The following is a 26,203-nucleotide window of genomic DNA, read 5'->3' as shown; positions in this document are numbered from 1 at the left end:
GGAGGGGCACTTGATCAGGGAGGGCAGGGAGAGGATGAGGGGGAATGGTTTTCAGCTGCAAGAGGGGAGATTGAGATGAGATCTTAGTGAGAAATGTTTTGCTGTGAGGGTGGGGAGGCCCTGGCACAGGCTGCCCAGAGCAGGGGTGGCTGCCCCATCCCTGGAGGGGTTCAAGGCCAGGCTGGATGGGGCTTGGAGCCCCTGATCCAGTGGGAGGTGTCCCTGCCCATGGCAGGGGGTGGAACATGGCTTTTAGGTTCCTTCCAACCCAAACCATTCCCTGATTCTATGACCCCATCAGAGGTCTCATCTCCACCAGGTTGGGGTGAAACAGCCCTGCCTCCCCTCTCCTTTCAATATCTGGTGCCCTTATTTAAGGACACGTTTCTGGCTTTAAATCCAGTTGCACCAAATTGGCATTGAGGCTATTTTAATTTCACCACATTACTAACAAAATGAAATTTAAAAAAGATCTTTGTACAAAATGACACAGTTATAAAACATTTCCATTCACAGCTTCCATATTCTTTAGTGTTTCTTTACAAGCGCCATTTGCTGAAATGGTTGAAGGGAACATTGCTGAAATGCTGCAGATGGGGTAAATGTGTACAATAGATCAATAAGCAGCCCAGCTTTAATTAAAACAGCTGACTGGTCCACTACTCACTTATTATAGTCCCTTTTTTATAGTATTTGAAAACCCTTAAATCTCTTTTACTGCAGTCCTCTGGCATTTATAATTTTCTTTCTGTCTTCAGTTGGAAAATGGAGTTAACAAGTTCCTTTTGAAAACTGATACCGATTTTAATGTAAATATTTTATTGTGCAATATGAATACAAGAGTAAATAACTGAGGACATTCCAAGTTAAGCTTTTCCCTTTTCTTAAAAAAAAAGGAAGTATTTTTCTTTTTTCCACAGGCCAAAGTGTACAAGCTCTGTGTAAATCTTTGGATAGAGGCTTTCATTTGAGGTTGAATTTATATAGTATTTAAAGTGCTGTATAAATTAATGCAGTTAATATTTACATAGTGCTTGCTGAGTATGAATTAATGTTCTCGACCCCTCTGTGAGGCAATGCAGTTTGAGGATGGCAAAAAGGCTCCAAAAAGAGAAAGGGCTTGTTAATTTGGGGTATGTGAAGACATGATTTTGGGGGTAGTGCAGATACTGAAGTAGCTGGCTGCGTGTTACCGAGTAGCTCTTGAAATCACGTCACAAATGTCTAAATACAGAGGCATGCAAAGCATGAGGGCCCTCCTCAGAGTCTGAATTTCCACAGCCACGCGGTGCCAGTGCTGGAGCAACAGCATGACCCGAATACACCTACTCCTCTACCTCAGCCTGTTTGGATACAATAATTAAGGGCAGGACATTGGCTATTAACATAAAAAGCAGCATTCCCATCCACAGGCCTGGCATACAAACAGATCCGTGATTCACTTTGGAGTGTTTTTACTGACAGCCTGTATTACAACAGTGTTATCCTTTTCCCAAAAAGGAGTTTCAGTCTGGTGACATTCGGTGCTGTCTCACGGATAAGCACAAGGTACAACCTCAGCTGCAGCCTCCCCTCCAGTGACACAGCCTTCTCCTAGTACCACACTGCAGATCCACCAGGGAAAAGAGCCTGCAACGCAGCATGTTCTGCTGCACAAGCAAGACCAACAGTACTCAGTTCTCTACCTAAAAAACAAGTGACAAATGGAAATTTGAAGAATAACAGAATCCCCTCCATGTAGAGATCAGTATTCCCCAGGAAGAATAATCCCCAGAAAAACAGTTCTGACCCACCAGACCTTGTTCTTTCCTTGGTGTTCATCAAGAGCTCTGAATGCAGCTGAGTTCATGTGGCTGCTGGGTGGTGGGAGGAAGGAAGACTGAGAAGTGGCTCCAGCAAAATGCAAATGTGATTCTGGCAGTTGGAAATAACCAAACACTTTCAGCAGGGAAAGGCTTTGGAGGTGGTAGCTTTCAGATCAGTACTAATCAACACAGGAATGGCCGGTTATGCTACAGCAGGTCTGCTGACACTCGTAATGGCTGTGGTTAATTTACCATGTCGATATATTCCAGATGAGAACTGGTATTAGCTGTTGCCTGTGACAACAGTACCACTTTGAGTGAATGCTGCAAGGCTGCGGCATTCCCTAGAACACCTTTCCCATTGTTAACCCTGTTAGGTGGGTGGCAGCTTTCATTTCCTTCTAAGAATTTCATTCTATATGGTTCCAGGGCTTTTAGTGCCCTTTTCCCAGAACATCTGTGCTAACAATACGCTGAAAATCTCATCCTTACCTTTGGCTGCTGCTGTTTATTCTGTAAGAAATGTTTCAAGAGAACATCTCTGGCCATTATCACTTGCAAGACCACACCTGAGTAAACACAAAGAGTGCATTTGTGATTGCAAAAATGTGCCCTGAGAAAGCAAGAGGTTAAACTCTTGATAAAGGTGAAGAGAAGGTGGTGAGAGACGTGCCAGATAAATTTACTGGGAGCAGCAGCTCTGGCAAACTGATGTGCTGAGATCCCCCAAGTACCTGCAAACGAGTTCACAGAAGTGAGAAAATCTTTAAGTATTCCCACCATTCTCTTAAAACTCCACAAATTAAAGTACAAAATTGATCTAGCCTGTTAATGGTAATGTTATGCAGGTCTTAATTAAAAAAACTTGATTGAAGATCTAAGCAGCACGTCATATGATTTGTACTAACTCTGCGTGACAGATAGGTGCAAGTTCAAGGTTGCAGAGGTAAAGCTGAGTTGCCTTGGTTTTAGGAGGTAGAATGCAAACTTCAGTTAGAAAATGACTACAGCACATGGTGGGCTTGAGTAAAGAGAACTCATTCCAGCACAGTTCAGTAATGTAAGAAATACTAAACGTTGCTTCTTGAAAAATACAAAGCCCAACTTGCCTGAATGATGCACAGTTAACTGTCACAACACATCATGAGCCATACTACACTCAGGACGGGACATCTTTTCTGTTAACAAAGCAATGCAAGACTTATTTACTAGTCAACTAAAATGTTATCTACCATCCAGCTATATAAGCGCCTTTGGGAAATAATACTTCTCCAAAGCCCATAAATAACATCAGAAAGTGGAACTGGACATCTCTATTAGGCTGCTGGATTTCTTTGAGCAAGTCCAGAGTTCCTGCAGTTTTGCGACTCAGTTTTCCATGTGTAATTAAAGGGCAACATGTGATAGAGGAGGTGTAGAAAGGACGGCAGCGATGAGATGTAGGAAACTGCTGAAGAAACACGGAGGTTGAGATACAAGGTATACATAGAGGAAGACAAAGAGCAGAGACCTTCGAGGCCTTGGAACACAATGCAAGGCAGAGAGGAGTTTAAAAAAGGAAAGGTGGTTTCTAAGGGAACACAATGAAGCTGATAAAAGTGAAAGGATGGAGAATAAATAAGAACAGATGTATGGCAAATGGAGTCGTACCTTAAAAACAGGGATAAAAGGAGTAATTGCAGGAGTGAGGAAAAACAGTGCAGGGATCTGAAAAGGAAGTGACACAGTGAATAGTGGTGGACAACAAGCCTTTCTGTTTCTGCTCAAAGACATCTTTAAAAGGGCTTGGCAGGGAAGGGAGGAAAAGTGGATCCTTTATTGTATCCCTGAATCCTTAACTCTTTATTTCCTACTGCTTTGTTCTGTGCCTGAAACAATGCCACTAAGCTGGCTTTCGTGCAGGTATTGAGATATTTTGGGGGAGATTTAAACAGCAGTTTGTGCTACATTAACCCCAACCAGCGTGATCCTGGCCTACAGCATACAATGTATGGTTAAGGAACCTATCACACACTTAACACGCATTCAACCATAACTCCAAACTTCAAAACAACCACTTCTTTTAGGTTTGGAAATATTACTGTTTTACTGAAGCACATCAACACAGAATAGGTGGCGAAGTATCCAAAGCTTTGGGGACTGGCAGGAGCTCAAGGCAGAATAATTCCTGATGCTTTTTCAAAGAATGGTCGCAACTGTTTAACCTGAAATGCAGAACTGAAAAGCCAGGGGGTCTGGAAGTCTAGAAATAAAGGTACAGTCAAGACTCTGGGAGAAGGGAGGTACTGCAGAAGATATTTAGTACATTCTCACCCTCTCATATCATAATATCTCCTATCATGGGCTGAAGGCGCACTGTCATCTTTCTCTTTTCTAGTCCCTCTGTGAAGATAGAAGTGCCCGTTAGTCTCTGAAGATGGTAGAATCAGTCCTTCATATACCAAGGCAACCAAACCATTCCACCTTATGTAAGCTGAGCAGTGCAGTTTGTGGTGGAGAAGCCATATGAGAACCTAAAGAGGAAAAAGCACAATTAAAAAAATCCACAGCAGCAACTGAGCAGGTTTTCCACAGATATCGGCTGAGATTTCTCCTGTTGTCCTTGGACAATGTTTCTCTCCTCTCCTCGCATCTGCTTGCCTCTCTCAGACAGTCCCATCTCAACAGTGTGAAAGGTTGTGCATTTTATAGAGGTCTTTCATGAAAGATGAAAATTCAAGTATGTTATAATTAGCTGTAGTCCCACATAAGTCAGTATTATTGCAGCTTTTACATTAGATCTGAACTTGTCCCACAAAGGCGTGTGTCAAATATTACAGCAGAGTGATTAATGATGTCATACATAATGGAGGGCTTCAGCATTGATGCAGGAGAGTTGCTCGAGAGGAACAATTTTAACTTCTTTCCACTCATAATTTATTTTCGTCCTGCACTGTAAAAGAAACCTGAAATTGAAAATACAAATGGCTTGTATGATTGGCAAGCAAAAGAAGAGATCTGACTCATGATTGAATTTTTTATTCAGTATTCATCGGTGGATTAAAAGCCAAATCATCTTAACAAGTGGCACAGTGATGAACAACATTGAATATAAAAACCTCAGGACTTGTCCTGCTGAATAAAGGTAGAATCATTTCCAGCAGCTTTGAAGATAAGTGCAATTCAACAGAAAAAAAACTACCCCTCCCTCTGCAATCAGGTCTGATTCAGCGCCTGTTACATCAGGCATCATGGAATAACCTGTGCTGACAAGCTCTTCTATGGCACAGGGAAGCCGTCTTTTATTTCCTCCCCATCACTTGTTTGTGCAGTTACTCAAGTTTGCAAGCAACAGGGTGTGTTGAGAAGTAACTTACGACACAGGAACAGACAATGAGGAATTTTAAAATGTCTAGGTGACACATCACGTCTGATACCACAAAGCTCTGTTACTGGGAACTGTTGTTTTCCATCAGCTGCACGATACTCTTTAAGTACTTAATCTTCTGGTGTGCTTAAAAGCATAAGAACTCCACTAAAAATCCCCTCCTTACTCGCTTTAATTGGATTTCGGCATAGACGGCTGCTGTTCTATTTAAACAAATATTAAAGTACATTTCCTGTTACAATCATCATTAGAAGCCTCATGGCTCCTGACCACTCAATCATTCTTATGTCAACACAGCAATATGTATTTTAGTTTCTTGACATGCACACCCTGAGACGAGGGAGCTGCACACGGGGCCGCGCAGGAGCCTGCAGCTTTGCCCTGGAGCACTTGTCACCAGCCCACGCTTGGTGAGTAGCAGGGTCCTGTGCTGATCAGCAGCCTGCTCTTCAACTCAAGAGTTAGGGGAAATCAGCAGCGTTTTGGAACGACCACCCACAGGAATTTGGTTTTGCAGACCTAGCTCTACCACTTCATTGAATGCCCCCCATACAGACAGTGCTCTCCAGTGCTCCTTGTTTATAAACTCAATGAGGAAAGGCTTCACATTCTGCACTGGGTTTTTTATAACCTCTGAAAGGCGCAGATCTTTGGAGGCCACACAAAAAGAGCAGTAATAGTACTTCCACAGCTTTCAACTCCTAAGGCAGCAAGAAGCTAGATTATAGTTCTCTTGGTGATAAGTAATAAAGAAACACATGTGCTTGAAGTCTGTTTCTGTTGAATAAAGGCATGCGGGCTGGCACAGCTGGAAGGAACTGGGCCATCTGAGTAGGAGATGAATCCCAATGTCTCCAAGGGAAGGAGTGGATCGCCTACAACTTCCACCCACCTACAACTTCCACTGCAAACCCATGGCCTGAGGGGGAGAATGGCCCCCTCAGCTCCTGTCCTGAATCATATCTTCTCAGAAGATGAGTCAGCCTCGGACATATCTCTGTTATAACCCATATCACTTCTCCTGTAACTCTGGTTGTCTTCTCCCATGTCTTGCAAAGGGCTGAATTAAAAGTTGCTCTTTTCATTTTACAACTTCTTTTCACTAGGATATTCCCATACACACAAGAAGAGAGAGGAGCTCTAGCCGTCCCAGTTGCCAAAGGTTGAAGGTCCATTTTCCCTCACCAACAATAAAGGCACTTTGCCCCACAATAATGAAAGCACCAGTTTGCAGGATACCAGAGTATTCTGCATTTTAGGAAGCAAACAACAAGGCTTCTACCAGGTCCAGGTTTTCCTGCCTTGTCTCAGTCTCTGTCGTTCGGTTGACTCCCTCAGGTCTCCACCGAGATGCAGCTCATTGGCTAAGTTATATAAAAGGAGTTTTAAGTAGAGCACTCTATTGAGGTTTGCGTTTTCCCTTTAAAATGCAAATGGATGGTAGTTAATTCCCTTTTGGGACTTATGAGCTGAATTTAAAATGGGAAATGATGATACAAAAATATACTTCAGAAAGCATTGCAGTATAAGTAATGAAACATTCGCCACATGAATACAGATTCTTCTGGTCAGCCAGACATCTTCATTAATCTGCATTTTAATAGCTTCCCTCAAAACTGCTTTTGGCCAAATTTTTCCTCAACATATTACCTGCTGCAGTCTCAGTGGACTACACTGAGGACAAAATCTGACCACACTTTCTAAAATGTCATATATCAGCACATTTAGCAATATCAATATTCTATCAGGTATTATAAATATCTCCCTTCTTTTCTGTTAAAAAGTCTAACAAGACCTTTTCCATATTTCCTGAAAATATAGCTGGATGACAGGCCCTTTTGCCAGCTCCTTTGGTGACTAGAAAGGCTAAAAAAGCTATCCAAAAAAGTGTCAACTAAGCAAAGATGTTAAACCCACACTTACATACCAATTTCAAAAGGAACATTTTCCATCTCGCTTTCTTTTTCATAATTACTGGTTTACTTCTAAAGGGAAAAAAAAATAAGCACATATAATTATGACCATAAGTTCAGTTTATGCTGAAACACATACGTGTACGTGTGCACACACAGCCCTGCTGCCTTCCACGAACCTGGGGGATGCCAAGTGCTCTAACCTGCATTTAGAATTCAGAGTGCTCCACTCCTTGCACAATCAGGCCTAGAGTAACTCAACTGGATTCCTTGTATTTGTTCCGTCTTCTGGAAAATATACCTTTACATAACCCTTCACAAGAACTCATTTCTGTGCCCATGGACACTGGCACAAACAGTTTTAATAAGCCTGATACTCGTAGAGGATGGAGCTGTGTCATAATGGTGTGAAACCCCCAGGACACATGTTGAAAAGGGAACTGCATGGTTTCTAGCCTTCGTTTAGAAGGACCTAATCCTGTGACCTAATTGAAGAACTAGAAATTAGCCATATTTGGATACATTTGCTTTACTGTGTGGGCGCAGAGCTGGGGCACACGCAGTGCTGTGTGAAACAGGAGCGGGTCCCAACCCAGGCCCCCCAGCCAATGCTACCTGCCGATCCAGCATCAACTACAGCATCTCAGTGCAGGCATGGGGTAGATCCCTTGGCAGGGTCAGCAATTAAATATCTATACCACTTCATGACCTGAAAACCAACAAATGACACAGGTCTCATTTCAAGTTTTCCCTTTACCTATACAAGAGGAGACAGAATATATCAAATATTCAAACTTTTTGCCCTTCTTTTGTTTCCATGTTTGTCTGCAAATTGTGTATTGTCCAAGTTCTTTGGGCTCTGTTCTCTCCTTTTTGTTACAGTCTGACTTCAATCAACCCCTAGATCTAAAAGTCCCCAAACAACCAACAAAGCGTGTATTTCAGTAGGTTAAATTTGAGAAGCCACAATAAGGTCTCTGGTATAAGACTGTGATATCACTCACAAAGGACTGTGACTTCATTGTGAATGAAAACAGCATCTGGCACGGGGCAGGAAATAATTTACCAAAGAGCATCCAAGAAGGACAGCAATGAAAAATAGGAATCAAACAAGTCTACGGCTGCGTAAGGTTTTCTCTTCATGAAAGGTTCATGCATTGTGAAAACATTTTTTTCAAAGCAAGGGAAGAAAAAACCCCACTCATGTTAAGTCTTTCTTCTGCCTTCGAGTCAAATGCTTGCCAATAGCTTTTCAACAATTGCGTGATTCACTATTGAGTGCCTCATCGTGGAAGCAGCCTGCGTTCTGCATGGTAGAGGACTCTCTCATGCATTTTTTATTTCGTATTTATGTTACCAACCAACATGTCAGCTGTTAGAGAAAACCCGGTGAAAGACTGTGAAAGGAGATAAGCCCCCAGCAGGTGTTACAGGAATACTCAATTGTCTTTTAGTCTTAATTACACCTTTAACATAGTTTTGCTGTGTTGCAGTTGTTCTGTATTAAAATAAATGGTATTTTGTAAAATTTTTTTTCTATGGTTTCTGCAACCACTATAAGAAACAGTGAATGGTCAAAATTAAACCAGGTAAGGGCCAATCTTGGGAAGGAAAAAAATGAAAATGGGCATTGCCAGCATGTTTCCTAGAAGTTCTGCAGGGAATTAGCGAGGAGAGGGCAGAGAAGGGAGGCAGGCTCTGGAATTCATTATGAAGATTAACACAGAAGGAGAGATGTCATTACAATTTTCTGCATTTAAGGAGGGCCACAAGGATGTGAAGTGGCTCATTCAACTTATCAGGGCATTCTTGGAAGAAAGAGAACTTAGTGGGGAGATGAATTCAGCTTCATCAGACCAATCCGAGAAGTACAAAATAACAGTCATTTTAGGCGTATTCCTGTCCTTTGCATTCCTAAATACCTCATCAACTAAAATAACAACTTTCAAGACCACGGTGGCGAAAAAGGTATTCCAGTATAAAAATTTGGTTCTGAATGGATGGGCCTGCAGCTGGCAACTCTCTTGATCAAAATTACTCCAAATTTGTTTGAAGGAATGCCCTTGTTGTTACTGTGGGCCTCTATTGTTCAGGCAAATTCACTAAGTGGCAAATGTCAGAGCATTTTGAGAACCAGGGGTCCAATTCTAGGATCCACTGATAAAACTTACAGCCCAAATCCTACCTCAGCTCCTGCTATCTTCCTGAACAAATGGATTTTAGATAACTGGGAAATATGAGTTCTACTCTAGCAGCAGAGCTCTTGAAACAAAGCTGCAGAAGGGTCCCTGCAAAATTAAGGCAGACGAAGCCAAACACAGGACGCACAAGCGCTCTCAGCTGGAACTGCAGGAAATACTGTGAGCTGCAGCCTCACGCTCGGGCGAGCAAACCCTGAATTTTTCCACTGTATGCAGGCTGAGGTTACAAGAGTTCAAAGTAACAGCTGAACAATTCTGTAATAACAGAGAATCCCTAAGTACTGTCATAAGTGCATTTGAAAGAATGCTCTCACCTTACTGTGTAATTCTGCTGCTTTGAAGAGAATGCCTCTGTTTCAGCTCAGGCTGGCCAGGTGCCTGGGCACACCTGGAACACAGGAACATTTGGGTGCACCTGAGGAGCATCACATGGGCTTTGGCAATGAGGAGCGTTTCCTGCAAGGAAAAAGAAAAGCGAAAAAAAAAATTGAGACCAGCTCAAAATAATTGGGTTATGTTGTGTTCAAGGAAGGATTTGGGGGAAGTGCATTGCTGTATTATTTCTTTGTAGCCTACAGTGCATGCATCCCTCCTCCGGTGTCATTTGTCTGAAGCGCAGTAGAAGACCTGCCAGAATTCCCTGCTCTGGGCAGCTCTACGCTCTTCCTTTGAGCAGCAAATTCTCATATTTTTCCTGCCTGGCTGACAACAGGAGTTTTTCACTCATAGCCATCTGCACTGGGGCAGAGGCTGCGGCTTCAATCTTAATGGCTGTCTCAGATGATATTGTTTTCTTTTTGTCTGCTGTAGAGAGAAGGCAGCACCGAATGCACTGACAAATCCTGGCACTTGTTATGCATTTACTCCATTTGATACCCACTGTGCTGCAAAGACAGTTGTTCTCAAAGGCGTTCAGGTCTATGGTGTGGGTGGAATACACTTACCTTCCAAGCTCAGTTTAGTTTCAAAATATCTCCTCCTTTAAACTAATCAGTCACTAAAGCAAAAACGTCTCTTCTGCTGAGACAACTACCCTCTCCAAGGACACAACCAACTGCAAAGAACCACTCTGCAAAAAGGTTTTGAATGCAATCCAAAGTGACATCGGAATCAGTGCAGCCCCCAGCGCTGCAGGTGCCGGCTGTCGCGGCAGGGTCTGGCATTCCAACCGGACACTGCAAGCTCCGAGGCCAGAGGTGCTGATAGCGATACCCCTGCTGCTGATGGTGCACAGGTTGTTTCACTTCTGCTTAACCACAAATCCCCAGAACCCTGTGGGAAAGTTTCAGCGGTGCTTTTCTTTTCAGCAGTCTAACTTCCCAGTTGTTGATAGAAAATGGAAGAAAAGCGTGAAAATATCATCAGTGAAGACCCAAACCGCAGGAAAAAAACAAACATGCAACCTCCTCTAAAATTTTAAGTTGTTTATTTTTGAACACAGCATTTTAATAAATAGGATAAGATCAGAAACATTATGTTTAAGACAAACTCTAAAGCAAAACTTAAGGGGAAAACCCCAACCTACTTTGCTTAAAAGCAGGGCTGCTGCAGGGACCAAGCTGTACCTGCAGCACCCAGGCAGCAAGGAGCACCTTGCCAGGGACCTGAGCACACTCGTAAATCGACTGAGCTTTGCCTATGGCCTCCACCCATGGGGCCAGGAGCTCTTTTTCAGCTGAGCTCTGGGACCTCATTCCCTGTCTGAGTGACCCTAGACAAGCATGGGCCTTCAGCTTAGGGACATTTGTACCGGGCTATGGATTTCCGATCTCACTTTCCAGCTTGATCTTGAACTTGTCTCACTGTTTGGGCATGGTAAAAGACTAGTGGATTTTGTCTAATCCAAATTGCTCTCACCAGCCTGCATCCCAGCCTGCAGACTGAATTCCTGTCTGGACTTCAGGCCTGTCTCACGCCCTGGAACTTGCCTGTTGGCTTGGATCTTTGAATGACCCTGATTGATTGCCATCTCCGGATAAGCCTCACTCATCCTGTTGAGGTGCTGAAGGATGAGGCTGTACCTGGTGGTACAGCCTGGAGATCCAAACTTTTGCATAAGAGCTACAGACATCCTAGAGGAAGATTTTTTTACTCTTAGAAATCAACAAATGTTTCTAAAGCTGTTGAGGAAAATGCAAGATGAAAGCATCTTGTTAAAGGCGTTGTTGCCCCACACCAGCACAGCAGCCAGTGAGACAGATGGGAGGATGAGGAATGTGTTGTACAGGAGGAGATGAGAGAAATGTAGCTTGCTTAGTCTAACAAAATAAACTTTGGGAGAGGATATGACTGCTGTCTATAAATACACCAGGAGAGTAAACACGGGGGAATGAAAAAAATTCCCAGTTAAACTGTATAAAAATGTTGGCACAAGAACAAATAAGTAGGAAAAGGCCTTGGAAAAAAACTTGTTGCCAGTGATGTTTAAATTTAGTCTCTTATTCAAGGCTTCAAGAACAAAGATCTTAGTTTCTCTTAAGGGAAAGGCTGCTCAGGTTACGTACTGTGGTGTCTGTGCTGAGAGGGCTCAGTGGCCTGGAAACCCCCTGCCACCTCCTACATCCACGAGAAGGGCAGATTTCTTAAAGTCTGATTCTGGGGAAGGAGAAAAACTGACCATCTGACAGATAAATGTCTTCATTCGTATTGAAATATAAGACAGAATATTCCCAGCTAGGGGATTTAGGGTTTTTTGTACTATAAAAATCCCAGATAAACAGTCTATGGTTGGCACATACACAAAATAAAATTAAAAAATATGTTGCTTTTTTAAAAACATGGCTGCTGTATAAACACCCACCACGAGCTATCACTAATTTTTTTTCCATGTTGCCTCTCTTCTTTATCTACCAAGGGTATCCAGAAGCAGGAGGAATCTCTCTGAAGATCCCTCTTATCCTGACAGAGGCTGGGTAAGACCAACTCCATCATCACACCATCGCTTTTCTGAAAACAGCTATCAAAGGCTGTGCATAACAAGTCCTTTCCCAGGGCTGGAGACATGGAAACTTTCTAGAAGACTTAAAACCCCTTTAAATCCTGCAAAGCTTTATGTTGATTTTGTAAAGATTATAATGCCTAGATGCAGGATTCACTTTAACAGAATATTCAACATTTATTCAACTTTCTAGCAAGCGCATGAGTAACAAAAAGCATTGTAAATCATAGGATGAGGGGAAATAGCCTGAAGTTGCACCAAAGGAGGTTCAGATTAGACATCAGGAAAAATTTCTTCACTGAAAAGGTTCTCTGGCACTGGAACGGGCAACGCAGGGAAGTGGTTGAGTCACCATCCCTGGAGGTGTTTAAAAGACAGATAGATGAGGTGCTCAGAGACAGGGTTTAGTAGTGGACAGGTACAGTTGGACTCTATTATCTCAAAGGTCTTTTCCAACCAAATGAGTCTAAGTTTCTAATGGTTTCTGAGTCATTCCAGCTTGCTTAATGGAGAGGAAACCCACACAGCCTCTGTGTTTGCTTTGCAGTTGATGCACAAACGATGTCCTGCTAATGCCAATGCTTCTGTATAACCAGAACTGGATGAAGACGACACCTGAACCCGAGTGGAAGGACAGCCAGCTCGGCGGGTGCTCTCCATCGCGCCTCGCAAGGCTGATCACGGCTGAACCCTTCCCTGAGAAGAATCATGTGTACTAAATAAACAGCGATCCCAGATGAAGAAGTAGCTGACCCGGATTTGAAACTGAGCTACATTTACCCAGTGCAGGTTTCTGGGAAGTGCTCCAATAATTAAGAAGTCCTGCAATACAGAGAACAACTCTGCTGCATCCATGCTCTGGTACTTGCCATGCTTGTGAGCTGGGGCACCTGCTGGCACCACTGCCACCCGCCTGCCTTGCTTAGAGCCAGCTCTGCCCAGGAGCAGCCGGGCACAAGAAGGGAAAAGATCTTTCTCACCCAAGAAATGCCTGCAAAACAGTTTGCATCAACCTTGTGAAACACAGAACTCCCTTGGCTGGTTTCTGTCTTCCCCTAAACCCAGAGATCTCCAGACACCATCAGAAGCAGCAGCAGCACGAGGCTTAAACGCTGGAGCTGGGGAGATGGTGTGTGATGGCAAAGCGTTTCCCCCGCAGGCATTTCTGCAGCCAGAACTCACTTTTCCCATCCCCGCGTAACAGCGCGGCTTTGCTAAATGGGTTTTTATGGTGAACTGAAATGCTCCCTGTTCCTAACACCAAGCGCTCAGTAAGGACTATGGGGGGCTGTCAATTGTTTCCTCATCTGTTGCTGTACCTATTGGCTGGATTTTTCACTAAATATTGGGGGATAAAGGCCATTAGGGTGGGTACAGCAAAATGGTAGCCAATAGCAAATGTATGTGATAAAATGTTTTCCCTAATGTTATGTTTTTCATTTAGTTTCAAGTAAAACTACTTTTAAAATGTTGAGATGATGAGGTAGATCCTATTAAAACACACAAGCACCCAGATTTCCTTTAGTCAAACCTCACTCTGCAGTTGAAGGGGATTAATTCAGCTTGCTTAAAAACACAAGTTAAACTCTTTTTTGAGGGGGGAAATGACCCTGAGACCCATAACAGGATAACTTTGTGGTATTTGTATGTTTTACATGATGCCATCCTAATTACATTTATTCTGGCTTGCTCTAAACCAGTAAACTTGTATCAGTACCTTCATGTTTTGTATTCTCTGTGCAGAATGTAAAGCAATTACATTTGAGTTGCATTATAATTTAGCAGATTCTAACAGAAACATGGAGAGCGCTGAAGTTTTTCCATCTTCTAGATTGGTGTTCTAAATCACAGCTGCCTCGCACAAGGGAAGGCAGACGGGTACCACAATACGCAGCCCGATTCTGTGCATGGTTTAATTTGGAAATCGAGGCACAAGTACCTACTTATCATGCACAGATGTAGGCTGGGAGGTCAACAGGGCCACTGAGGCACCGTCTGCTTCTATAACTCAAATGAGTTTACAGCACTTGAGCATTTTTCTTTGTCATGGTTTAATCAACATGCTTCTCACAACGGGATCATGCCATGAGGAAAGAGCAAATAACCCAGCAAATCCAGAAACGAACAAGTACGGACAGGAGAAGAACAGGAGAGGTTTCTAGGAGGCTTGAACGACAGGACTAGTGAGCAGCTTCAGGGGACTGGGGTCCAGGCACGGGACATTTGCGTTTAAGGAAAAGGCAGTGGCTTTCTGACGTAAAGAGAATGGAAGAAGAGGTTCATGTCCTTAAGTTAGGTCACAAAGATAATTGCAAGTAAAGTAAACGGGGGGGTTGCAGTGCTCTTTTTCCAGCTGGAACTTGAAATGATGGAGGAAATGGGCCTTGCCAGGAAGATGTCAGTATGCACGCTTCCACGTGTTAGAGGGTGCTGCAGCCTGGAAAAGTGAGCTGGGTAGTGGCCGCAGGGAAGAGACAAAACAGGGAAGAGACAAAACAGGGAAGACAGGACACCAGCACCAGAGGCTGCGCTGAAACTGCAGTGCAGAAAGGAGACAAGGCAGAGATGTAGATATGGATCTGATAAGCCAGGCGGTGAGGGGGAAGAGCAGATTCAGTGAAGGGTTACAGCACTGGGCCAGGTCATCCAGGCAAAAAGGGGAAATTACTTCTTGTGGCTTATGTAGACCAGCTATGATGATTAGGAATAAACAAATTAACCTAATGTGAAGGCTTCTCCCTCTCTGACTGCACAAAGCTATTGGGAAAACAAAGCCTGCACTGGAGCACCAGAAACAACACATCAAATGTGGGAAATACAATGGGCATTACATCAGCCTCCAGATACTGCAGATGATGAATCAGACCAGCAGGCTGCTTCTGCATCTGGCAGCTTGTTCCATCCACTGGCCACTTGCACTGGTCTGTCCAGGCTAAGAGGAGGGGAAGAAAACCAACCTGTGGAATCACTTTCAGAGCATGGAAGGGACAGCAGCCCCAAAGGCAAGCACTGTTTGGTGCCCAGGTGTAGAACTACACGTTTATATGATACCACGGCGCAATGGTGTGCTCGTATCACAGTCAGTACATCTTCAAAAGGTTAGGGAGACTCTAGGGAATCCCAAATAAAGATACGACACTGACAGCACAACATTTTTTTTAGAAGTAATACATAGAACTGTTAAGGCTTAAGGGAAATAAAGCCATTTTGTTGGGTCTTATGTATTTCCTTGTGCTACTGGTTAATCGCATTTTAGGATGGTATATTGCAATGTAAAGTGGTTTTGTAGGCTAGAGGAATAAATTGACTCCATAACTTTCACAATTCGGAGGAGTCAAGCAGCATCTTGGAGGGGAAAAGCCCCTGGTAACTGAGCAACTAATTCTGCTCGTTTCAGTTTTAAAATTCTTTCTCGACAAACAATTTAAGGTGAAGTTACGAAGCACAAGCATTTTGCTTTTTATGCTGAACGTTCATGAAATGGATAGGTCAATACAACCGCCTATGGCTTCAACATACACTTGTGCCTCTTAATTTAAAAGACTTTAAAAACACGGACCTGGTGGAGATGGAAGCTTGACTACCCCAAGACCTGACCCTCTCGCTGCTCTCCTGGGGCAGAAAATGAGCAGAACCAGTTTTTGTAAAAGCAGCGAGTCATCTTTAACCAAAATTTACCCTTCCTTTATTAGTAAGGTTTGGGTTACTTGCTACAATGGCCCATTGCAGGGTCAGCAGCTGCCCACGCTTCAGCGGAACAGTGTTCATTGTGTACGTGCACACATGCAGTTCATGAAGTCATTTGGAATAAACTTAAAAGGTACCAAACACAGAGATTGCCTTATTAAAGAAATATCCACTGCACTGCTAGATCAAAAAGCTTTCTGAGTGCATGCTAATTTCAAAAACAGAGTAAGAAAAGCAGTATTTTTCCATATCACCATAATACAAACACCTCTTTAAGACGAGCAGCAACAAAAGTACAGCAATAACTCCACTGGAATGACCAATCAGTTAAATTTCCAAACAATAGTAATTATTAACCTTTTCTGAGCTGACATTTAGGGCTCAGACACAGGAACCATGAAAAAAAATGAAAGGTTCCAGACTGGGTCTCTTTAGGCAGAAGGAGCCCTGTTGGGGACGCTTCCTCATGGGCTGTCCCTCAACAGATGCAACTAGCTCTTGCTTCAGCTTTTAATTTAAAGGTTGATAAATAAAATTATAGTGAAGCCTGCTGGAATGCTATTTTTGACCTCATTTCAGATAATAAGCAACCTGATCCAAGTACAAGTGCAAGGTCCTACGCCTGGTTGGGGCAATCCACGGTTTCAGGACAGGCTGGGGAATGATGCGGTTGAGAGCTGCCCTGCAGAAAAGGACTCGAGATGCTGGGGATGAGATACTCTACATGAGACGGCAACGTGTGCTTGCAGCTCAGAAACCAACCGTGTCCTGGGCTGCATCCAAAGCAGCGTGGCCAGCAGGGAGGGAGGGGATTCTGCCCCTCTGTTCCACTCTGGTGAGACCTCATCTGTAACCACGCATCCAGTTCTGAAATCATAGAATAGTTTGGGTTGGAAAAGCCCATCCAGTTCCATCCCTGCAATGGGCAGGGACACCTCCCACTGGATCAGGGGCTCCAAGCCCCATCCAACCTGGCCTTGAACCCCTCCAGGGATGGGGCAGCCACCACTGCTCTGGGCAACCTGGGCCAGGGCCTCCCCACCTTCATGGTGAAGAATTTCCTCATGTCTAGTCTAAATCTGCCTCTCTCCAGTTTATACCCATTGCCCCTCATCCCACCACTCCAAGCCTTTGTAAACAGCCCCTCCACAGCTTTCTTGTAGCTCCTTCAGGTACTCAAAAGTCACTATAAGGTCTCCTAGGAGCCCTCTCTTCTCCAAGCTGAACAACCCCAACCCTGTCAGCCTGTCCTCATAGGGAAGGTGCTCCAGCCCTCACATCATCTTTGTAGCCTCCTCTGTACCCGTTCAAACAGCTCCATAACCTTCTTACGTTGAGGTTTCCAGAACTGGACACAACACTCCAGATGAGGTCTCCCAAGAGAGGAATAGAGGGGCAGAATCCTCTCCGTTGACCTGCTGGCCACGCTTCTTTGGATGCAGCCCAGGACACGGTTGGCTTCTGGGCTATGAGCACACAGTGCTGGCTCATGTCCAACTTCTCATCCCCAGCACCTCCAAGCTCTCAATCGCATCATTCCCCATTCTGTACCAAAATCGGGGACTGCCCCGATCCAGGTGTAGGCCCTTGCCCTTGTTGAACCTCATGAGGTTTGCACAGGAATTCCCAGCGTAAGGAGGCTATGGAACTGTTGGAGAGCAACTCCAGAGAAGCCCATGCAGATGAACTGAGGGTGGAGCACGTCCTGTACGAGGCCAAACTGAGAGAGTTGGGGTTGTTCAGCCTAGAGAAGGCTCCGAGGAGACCTTAGAGCAGCTTCCAGTGCTGAAAAGTGCTCCAGGAGCCCCTGATCCAGCGGGAGGTGTCCGTGCCCATGGCATGGGGTGGGACTGCATGGCTCTGAGGTCCTTCCACCCCGAACCTTCCCACGATCCCCCGACAACCCTTCCCCGAGGGCCCCGCGCTCCCGCCCCGCCGGCAGGGGGCGCCGCGAGGGCCGCGCGCTGATTGGCCGCGAGGGGCGCGGGTGCGAGCGGCGCCGTGATTGGCCGCGGCGGGGGCTGGAGTGAAGGCCCGGGTAGGGGTCCGCTCCCCCGCCCCAGCCCCCGCAGCTCGGGGTCCCCCCTTCCTCTCCCCGTCCCTGCCCTCCTCGCCGTGTTCTTCTCGAGGACCCTCGCGCCCCGTCTCGGCCTCAGCCAATCGGCGCGCGGCGCCGCGTCCGGTTGCCAGGCAGATTATGCTAATGAGGCGCGGGCGGCCGCCGCCCCCCCTCTCCCTTTCCCCCCCCCCCCGCGCTGCAGCTACCATTGTGAGGTGAGGACAGGTGGGACGTTCGGGGCCGCAGCGGCGCCGGCGCCGGCGGCCGGGGCGCGGCACCCGCACGGGACCCCCTCAGGTAACGCGATGGGACGGCCCGGGAGGGCAGCGCGGTGCGGGGCCGCCGCGGGGCCGCGCCGGGGGTTTCGCGTTTGTTGTTTTAGTCGCACCCAAGATGGCGCCCGCGGCCGGCGGCGCCTTTAGCGCTGCGGACGGGACGAACCGTTCGCTCGCGGGAGTGGGGGGGCGGGCATTTCCTTCCCCCCCCCCCTCGCGGGAGAGGTACAGTCCGCTCTCCCCCCCCCATCCCCGCCCCAGCCGGGATCCCCCACCCGCCCCGGGCAGAGGGAGAAGGGGCTGCCCCCACCCCCATCCACCCCTCCCTGGATGGTACAGTCCGGACCCCAGCACCTCGGCGGCGGGGTGGGGTGGAGGTGGTAGCGGAGCCATCTTGTTCCCCCCACATCCCACACGGCCGCTCGCCCCCCACACCCCGTGCTTAAACCATCTCCGTTCCCGCGGCTGCCAGGCTGCCCGCTCTCCTCCGCCTGCCTGGCACCGTCTCTCTCCGCCAGCTCCGGTCCCACCCCCCGGGGGGCCGCAGTGGTTGGGGCCGAGTGACCGTTTGCGGGGGGGGGGGGGGGGGCGGGGGGGGGCGCCTCGGGGCGCGAGGCGCGCGGGGCGCTCACCCAAGGGAGCGGGGCCACCTGCGCCTCTCGATTGGCCCCGCGCCTCGCGCCCCCGCCTCCCATTGGCCCGCGTGGGGGAGGGGGCGCGCGCCCCCGGCCCGGATTGGCTGGCGGAGCCGGGCCGAGGGTATATAAGGGGCAGAGGGCGAGAGGGGTTGCTCAGTGCGGCTCGAGGGCGTGGAGGGGTTGCCTAGTACCCTCTTGCCCTGCCCTCAGCGCCCCTTGAGGAGCGGCTCCTGCGGCCGAGAAGGTCAGGAGCATCCTGGCCTGTATAAGAAACAGCGTGGTCGGTTAGAGCTGGGGAGTTATCCTTCCCGTGTACTCAGCACTGAGGCTCGGGTTGGGCCCCGTGCTACAAGGACAGTGAGAGGCTGCAGCGCATAGAATCGTAGAATAGTTTGGGTTGGAAGGGACCTCAAAGCCCATCCAGTCCCACCCCTGCCATGGGCAGGGGCACCTCCCACTGGATCAGGGGCTCCAAGCCCCATCCAACCTGGCCTTGAACCCCTCCGGGGATGGGGCAGCCACAGCTTCCCTGGGCAACCTGGGCCAGTGCATCATTCTTGTAGTGAAGGAATTCTTCACTACAGGAATGTTTAGGCTAAATCTGCCCCTCTGCAGTTTCTGCTGGAGTTCATACTGCATTCAGAGAAGGGAAAGGGGCTGGAGAACAAGGGTTCTGAGGAGAAGCTGAGGGAACTGGGATTGTTTAGCTTGGAGAAAAGGAGGCTGAGGGGAGACCTCATCACTGTCTGCAACTGTCTGCTCAGAGGATGAAGACTCCCTTTTTACAAGGAGTTACGTGGAGAAGACAAGGGGTAAAGGTTATAAGTTGCCCTTGAGAAAATTCCAATTGGATTCCCAAGGAAAATTTTTCACCATGAGAATAGTCAAACATTGAAATAATCTCTGTGAGGAAATGGTAGATTCCTCTACATTAGCTCAGCTTGACATGATGCTGGGTCATCTCATTTAAACTCTGTATCACCTAAAAACGTTGGACCAGATGATCCTTGCGGTCCTTTCCAACTGGGCGTTCTATGTGATTCTGTAGTTCTGTGAACTGCCTGAAAGGAGGCTGTGGTAAGGTGGGTGCAGGTCCCTTCTCTCAGGTGACAAGTGATAGGACAATATAGGGAGGGAGGAAGTACAACCACCATCCACTTGCAGGAAGGGGAGCATCTTCCTCCTCCTCTAATTGTCAGCAGCTTTGTGAAGAGTTGCCTGAGCAGGAGAGGGGATAGGAGGCAGAAAAGAGGGTGAGAGGAAGCTGGAGGGGAACTGAGCGATGTGGTGGTGTTGGTGTGGTTTTGTTTTCTTTCAATGAAACCTGAGAGTGCCACCTTGAAGGCTGTGTACACAGCAGTATAGCACGTGTTTTGATACAGACCTCTCTTCTTTTTTTGTCACATTGTAGTTTTAAGTACACATTTTCCTGTTTTTTCCTTCTCCCTCTATCATTTATATACCGATTCAATTAATTAGACAGGGTCAGAGCCTGAGAATCATAGTGTGTGATAGTAACAAACGATGGTATCATAGGGGCCTCAGACTATGAAACATTTGGAAGAAGATGATGTGAAGAATGCGGTCACATGTTCGGGAGGCCAAAGATGCGAGGAATAAATTAGTTCCTGGAGTGGATATGTGGATATTGAGCACATGGGAGGAGAGCTGACCGAGAAGAGCATTGCATGTACAGAAGCGTAATGGATTTGTCTCTTAGCCCTTCTGAAGGTGAAGGACAGATACTGTGAGAAGCACTTGGTTATACAAGAATGAGGAATAAATAGAGATGCCCTAGAAGTGAGAACTGCATCTTCAAGTAGGTCTCTAGCCCAGCTCGTGGCATTCCCCCTGGAGGATGCTAATCTCTCCTCTTGGGGCTCGCTTGGGGGGTGTGATTATTTCCTATGTTTCATGGTAGAAACAGTTTAAACTCACAGCTAATCACCTGATGCTTTGTGAGAGAACTGCCATGCTCTCACCTTCAGTGCTTGGGCCAGTGTCCCTTTAGGAGAAGGACTGTGGCACACGTGGGACACAGTAGCAGAGGACTGGCCTTGGAAATCTGACAGATCTCTTCCAGATCATTGTTGCTTTGATGATGGATGCGCCATAAAGCTATAGATAGATCGATTAATTATGCACGGTTTGAGTTAAGAGTGAGTTTGTGTTTGGCTGAGCTCTTCTCTTTATTATACGACTAAATAAATTGAAGCCATTTTTCCTTTTGTGGAAATAAATAATCCTTGCTGCCCCAGCCCTTCCTATGATTTCCATTTTGAACTCACCGTAAAATATTGTGGTTATATATTACCTGACTGTTAATATTCAGCCAAAATGCACCAAGCCAGAGTTCCTTGAAACAATACGAGCTTTTGATGGATGAGAATGCAGAGGGGGAGACAGCAGTCGTGACTCAGTCCTCAATGAGGTTAGAAACCTTCTTGCTGCAATCAGAGAGTGCTCTTGCCAAGGGATCTCAGGAAATGCACCGACTCTGCCTTCTAGGCAGGCTGGGATAATTAACTTAAGTGTGGGATACAGCTTTTTGCAGACACACGTGATGTTCCTTTTGAGTATAATAAATCATTTTCATATTAAAAGCTGGAGGAAGACCCGTAGTCATAAAAACTCCTTTTGTAGCAGTTCTTGCTGTCTTTGCATATGGTTGATGGTGAAAAATAGTGGTCAGTGAGCTCAGTACTTAAAGGATTAAGCTAATAGCCCCTGCTATTATTGCTGCAGGGAACCCCAGTCTCCATGCAAGCCTCTCTTACGCTGGGGAGTAAATCACATTAGCTGTTTTATGCACCATTATTGTAAAGTGGATTCTCATTTGAGATACTGCAGTGGCTTTATGGCTCCCTTAGCAGGGAGGTGGATTCTTCCCCTTGCCCAGCTTTAATATTCTCCCATTCTTGTTGTCTCTGAGAGGGGACAAAAATGAATGTTTGGCAGCCACTGGCTCGAGTGCTTTCTCTGTAAAACGTCCTTAATTAGACTTGGAGAGGTTGCTGCAGATGAAGTCCCCAGGGATTTTGTCTGTTTATCTCCTTGTGTAGCTGCAGCATCAAAAGAAATTTTCTTCCTTAATAGCAGGTATGCCAAGAAAATAGGGTTACTGTGGGTTCGGGGTTTTTGGCAATGCTATTGTCTGAATTTCAGATCTGAGCTTTCCTTTGAAACACTGTGCGAGTTCACTATATTCAGCTTGTGTCAAAAATTCTTACATGCCAACTACAAAACAACCGCGACTTTGCTGTTGCTGGAGGTTTTCTCGGAAAGCACAGTTCACTCCCATTCCTGAGGTGCCAGGAGTCAGAAGTGCACCTACAAGGTGCCATGGCGTGAGTGCTGTGGGATGCTGAGGCCAGCAAGGACGTTGCTCTTGAGGAGCTTTGAGGTGCTTTGCCCCTGAGCTGTGCTTTCTTGTCCTCTGGAGCCAAATGCAGTGGATGGGGAGAGCTGCTGATTTAATCATACAGCTTCTGATAAAACACATGCTGCAGGAGCAGCAGAGGGGGGTAATATCACAGGAGTCAAAACAGGTTTTCCAGCGAGATCTCCAAAAAGATGAAGAACTGTTCAGACAATGACACAAAGGCGCTTTGCAGGCTCCGGGAGCTGCAGAGGAGAAGCTTCGCCATTAATGAGATTTTTGGATTTGATATAAAAGGCAACAACTAGAGAGGAAGGCTAGAGGTCTCTGACACCATCAGGTCCCCAGAGGGTGTTGAGAAAAGGCAGGTAAATGTGAACGGCATACTGAAACCTACTTTGTGTTGGAGAAGTGGTGGATTTAGTTGCACTCGCCTGATGAGGCATGCAGCTGGATATTATGGGTGCACAGAGAATGCTCGTCCTGCCCTACGTGTCTGCTGACTGCATTCCGACTCTAAATTAGGTGCTTTCTAGTTGTGGTTAGCACTGGGTTGTTCCTGCACTGATAAGCCTCACTGAGAGATAAGCACAGCCCCACACAAGTGTCGCTTCCTAACTCTGAGCAAGCTTCTTCCCGTGAAAAACATGGACACATCAAAGGCAGCTCAAGAGCAGCACCCATGGGTGGAGGAGATATTTTATGTGCCGGAGTGTGCGCCGTCATTTGGGTATGTGCAGGGTTACTTCCATGTTGGATTTAAATATGTCTCTTTTAAAGCAATAGGAGTTCTGCAGGTTCTCAAATCACATTGTATCTTATCTTTTGATTCACTTTCTCTGACGTGCTGCATCCCGCCAGTGACATACTGGAGTGATGCTGGGTTATATTTTTACCTCTTGCTGTTTCAGCTTGTGTCATCACCCAGAGCGGACTGGGTGAGGCACGCCTGCTATTTTGGGGAGGAAAATGCCATCTTCACAGTCACTGTCATTGGTTTAGCATCTCGCGTGTTGGCATTGCTTCCTTTTCAGAAGTGTGCTGCTTATCAGGTTGTGCGCAAGCATTGGGGTGGTGAGAGTCACAGTTGAGGGAAGTTGTGGTTGCCCCATCCCTGGAGGTGTTGGATGGGGCTTGGAGCAGCTTGATCCGGTGGGAGGTGTCCCTGCCCACGGCAGGGGAGTTGGAACTGGATGATCTTTAAGGTCCCTTCCAAGCCAGACCGTTCTATGATAACGTGTGTGTGTGTGTGTGTCCTTTGGCACACAGAATTTCCATTGAGGTGCTTGCCATGGCACTTAGCTTGTCTGAAAATCAACAATTCAATAGGTTAATCTGAGTGGAGAGCAAGCTGAGCAGCAGAGTGTTCCCTTGCGTCTCAGCTGTTTGGCAATACTTATGCCCAAAGTTTCATGTTTATTTTTGTCAAAAAGCTCAACCAAGCTTCCAATTGGACCCTTTAAGAAAATGCGTGTTTTCTTTACCTGTGTCTCCCAAACTGGCGTTGCTGATGTGCTTGGTGTAGAGGCCACATACCTGAACGTACTCATCGTGGTTCCTCTGCAGCTCCTTTGAAAAATGCTGTGGTTCTGTGCTGAGCTGGATGTCTGCCTGTTCCTTGTGCAGCGAGACAGCTCTGCGAGGGAAAAGCACAGGGAAGTCGTTAAATCTCGAGGCACTGGGGCTGTCAGCATCACAGCTGTAATGGGTATTGAGAGGGGAATTTAAAGAAGAAAGCAAGATTGTGCAGGATGAATGAGGGAGAGCATCCTATGGAGGACCAGTGAGCAAAGTCATTACAGGCTTTTTTGTCCTCAGTGTTGGAAAACTTACTTGTGTGTTCGTGTTTCCTGGTAGTTTTGCTGTCTGTGACTTTGGACCACGCCATGCTTCCCAGCTCCTGACCCTAACTGCAGTTCCTGTTTCACTGTTGGCTTTTGTGCCGTTTGAATTTCAACTCTTATCTCTGCCACAGGCCTTGGGACCTCTCTGGGATGTGGCCTCTCCGCCCCTCCCACATGGCGCATCTACATTCCCAGAGAAACGTGCTTTTCTGTGTATTTTGGTGATGATAGCAATGATGAGAGTTGTCGGAGATGAAGTCTTTGGTAGCAATACGTACCAGAGGTGTATTTTGAAGTACAGAAGTTGAAATCCTCAGCAAATCCTACAGCTTCTGATATTTTCTTGTTGTTATCACTACACAGTTGGCGGGGCTGAGCGGGGTGGTTTTTCGTTTCTGTGAAGAACAGCAATAACAGTACCATTTATAAAAACTGCACCACTGAGCCACAGAATTTGGCTCAACCTCACTTTTTCCCTTGAGATCTCAGACTAGTGCTAACTTTTAGAACCATGGGAAGACTTGCAACGACCGTCTTCTGCTTTCTTTTCCAGCTCTTTGGTACTGGTTTTTTTTTGCAGAGATGAATCTTAATGCCCATTTTTGTCTATTAAAGACTTGTTTGAGCTCTCTGGTCTCCTTTTCACTCAAGTTGTAAGTTATTTGTGCCAAAATGCATCTGCAGAAGTGAGTCAGCATCTCCCTTCAGACCTTCAGTATCTGCTTGTAGGGAAGGTCAGCCAAAACATTCTGCCACTTGTTGCACCATGTAGAATTAGCCAGAACCATGCCTTTCTCTTAATTCAGTCACTGGTTAATTTAATTGCATTATTACTAGCAGGATAATTATATTAAAAAAACAAACACCCAAACCACCCAAAGTTGAAATCTCTAGCATTTATTTTTATTTTTCTAAGCAATTAGGTAATTGATTAAACTGCTTGTTGTTGTTAGGGCAATTAGCTGCATTGGCTCTTGGTTAGTAGTGACAGTCAAGAAAAAGACCTGTTTGGGATAAACCAACCAAAGCAAACTAACAGGACAGGCATTTAATTTTATGCAAAAGTTGTTCAGGGTGTTAGTGACACGAATGCTGTCGTGTTTCACACCAGCAGTTCTAGATGCTGTGATGATCATGTACCTGATAAAGTGAGTGATGGAGCTCAGTGAGAGTGGAGAGTGGGATTAGGTATGAGGAAATCCCTGAATTGGTCTTTAGTACCATTGCAAGTAGCTTTGAGATAGCTGGATAGAAGGTATCATCTAGGGATAGACAGTATTTATTTACGTATCAGAGCTTGTGTGTGCTGTAATTATATTTATAGAAATAATTCTATTTATTTGGAAATGGCCCTGGTTTTCAGCATGTGCGGAGCCAGGCTGGTGTTTGTCAGTCCTTGCTGTTAGCTGCACTTTGTTTTTCCATGCCAATGGGATACCCTGGCTAAAGCATTGTGCACAGCTACAAGTAATTCCTTTTTTCTTTTCTCCTCAGTGCCTTTTCTGGATAATATTAATGCAAGATTTCTGTTCCTTTATTCCAGAACCTAAGGATGTGTGGGTCTAATAGAAGTCAGAACAGCCGTCATACTGCTCCTCAGTCTGTGCTTGTGCAGGGACTGCCAGGCACACGTGTACTGCGCTGCTGAGCGTGAGACAGCAAATGTTAGGCTCTAGTCACCAGTAATTGCATGTCTAGCAAAGACCAGAAATATCTTTCTCACAGTTTTTCTTTGTATATGTGGAAGTATTATGATTTTTTTCCCCCACAGTGAAGTTCGGTGATGTGAGCCTGAGACTTTCCTGTCCCATTGATTCAGATCTTCTGGCTTGGACCAGCGATACAGTCAGTGCTCGGGTCTGCAGAGCTTATTTTTTACTGGCAAAATTAGCAGAAAGTTCCTGCTGCCTTTTTTTTTTCCCTCCTTATCTTTTTTTAGTTTGTCAATGACAAGCCAACTGCTAACATTTAAGGGAATAAATTATGACTAAAATAATTTGCATTTAAAATGCAAATGAATGAAAGCATCAGCAAGGAACCTTCTGCTTTCTTCCTGGTGCATAGACAGGGGACTGGCATTGGATCAGCCCAGTGAAG

General features: G+C 46.0%; 1 protein-coding gene and 1 long non-coding RNA gene across 7 annotated transcripts in view; one reads left to right on the top strand and one right to left on the bottom strand.

Annotated features, from left to right (window-relative positions):
- Positions 1–1,947: 1,947 nt before the first annotated feature.
- LOC138730919 (uncharacterized) lies at positions 1,948–18,453 on the bottom strand. 2 transcript variants are annotated; one of them, XR_011339115.1, is made up of 5 exons: positions 18,177–18,453; positions 15,056–15,156; positions 9,601–9,742; positions 3,456–4,318; positions 1,948–2,374 (listed from the first exon to the last, which is right to left on the bottom strand). It is a non-coding gene; the product is annotated as an uncharacterized lncRNA (long non-coding RNA). The 2 variants fall into 2 exon arrangements; XR_011339114.1 differs by lacking the exon at positions 15,056–15,156.
- The window catches only part of PRDM10 (PR/SET domain 10), a 47,209-nt gene continuing 39,161 nt past the window's right edge, over positions 18,156–26,203 (top strand). For 3 of the 5 annotated variants that reach the window (XM_069876467.1, XM_069876466.1, XM_069876463.1), the window contains exon 1: positions 18,156–18,267. The gene's annotated coding sequence lies outside the window, so the exon portion shown is untranslated. Of the gene's footprint in view, positions 18,268–23,822; positions 24,046–24,824; positions 24,841–26,203 lie in introns of those variants that run through there. The other 2 variants (XM_069876465.1, XM_069876464.1) reach the window with 2 other exon arrangements.

This window comes from Phaenicophaeus curvirostris, chromosome 25 (genome assembly GCF_032191515.1).
Source record: "Phaenicophaeus curvirostris isolate KB17595 chromosome 25, BPBGC_Pcur_1.0, whole genome shotgun sequence".
Lineage (NCBI taxonomy): Eukaryota > Metazoa > Chordata > Aves > Cuculiformes > Cuculidae > Phaenicophaeus > Phaenicophaeus curvirostris.
The sequence above is the reverse complement of the archived record's forward strand: the minus strand, read 5'-3'. Positions and strand labels throughout refer to the sequence as shown.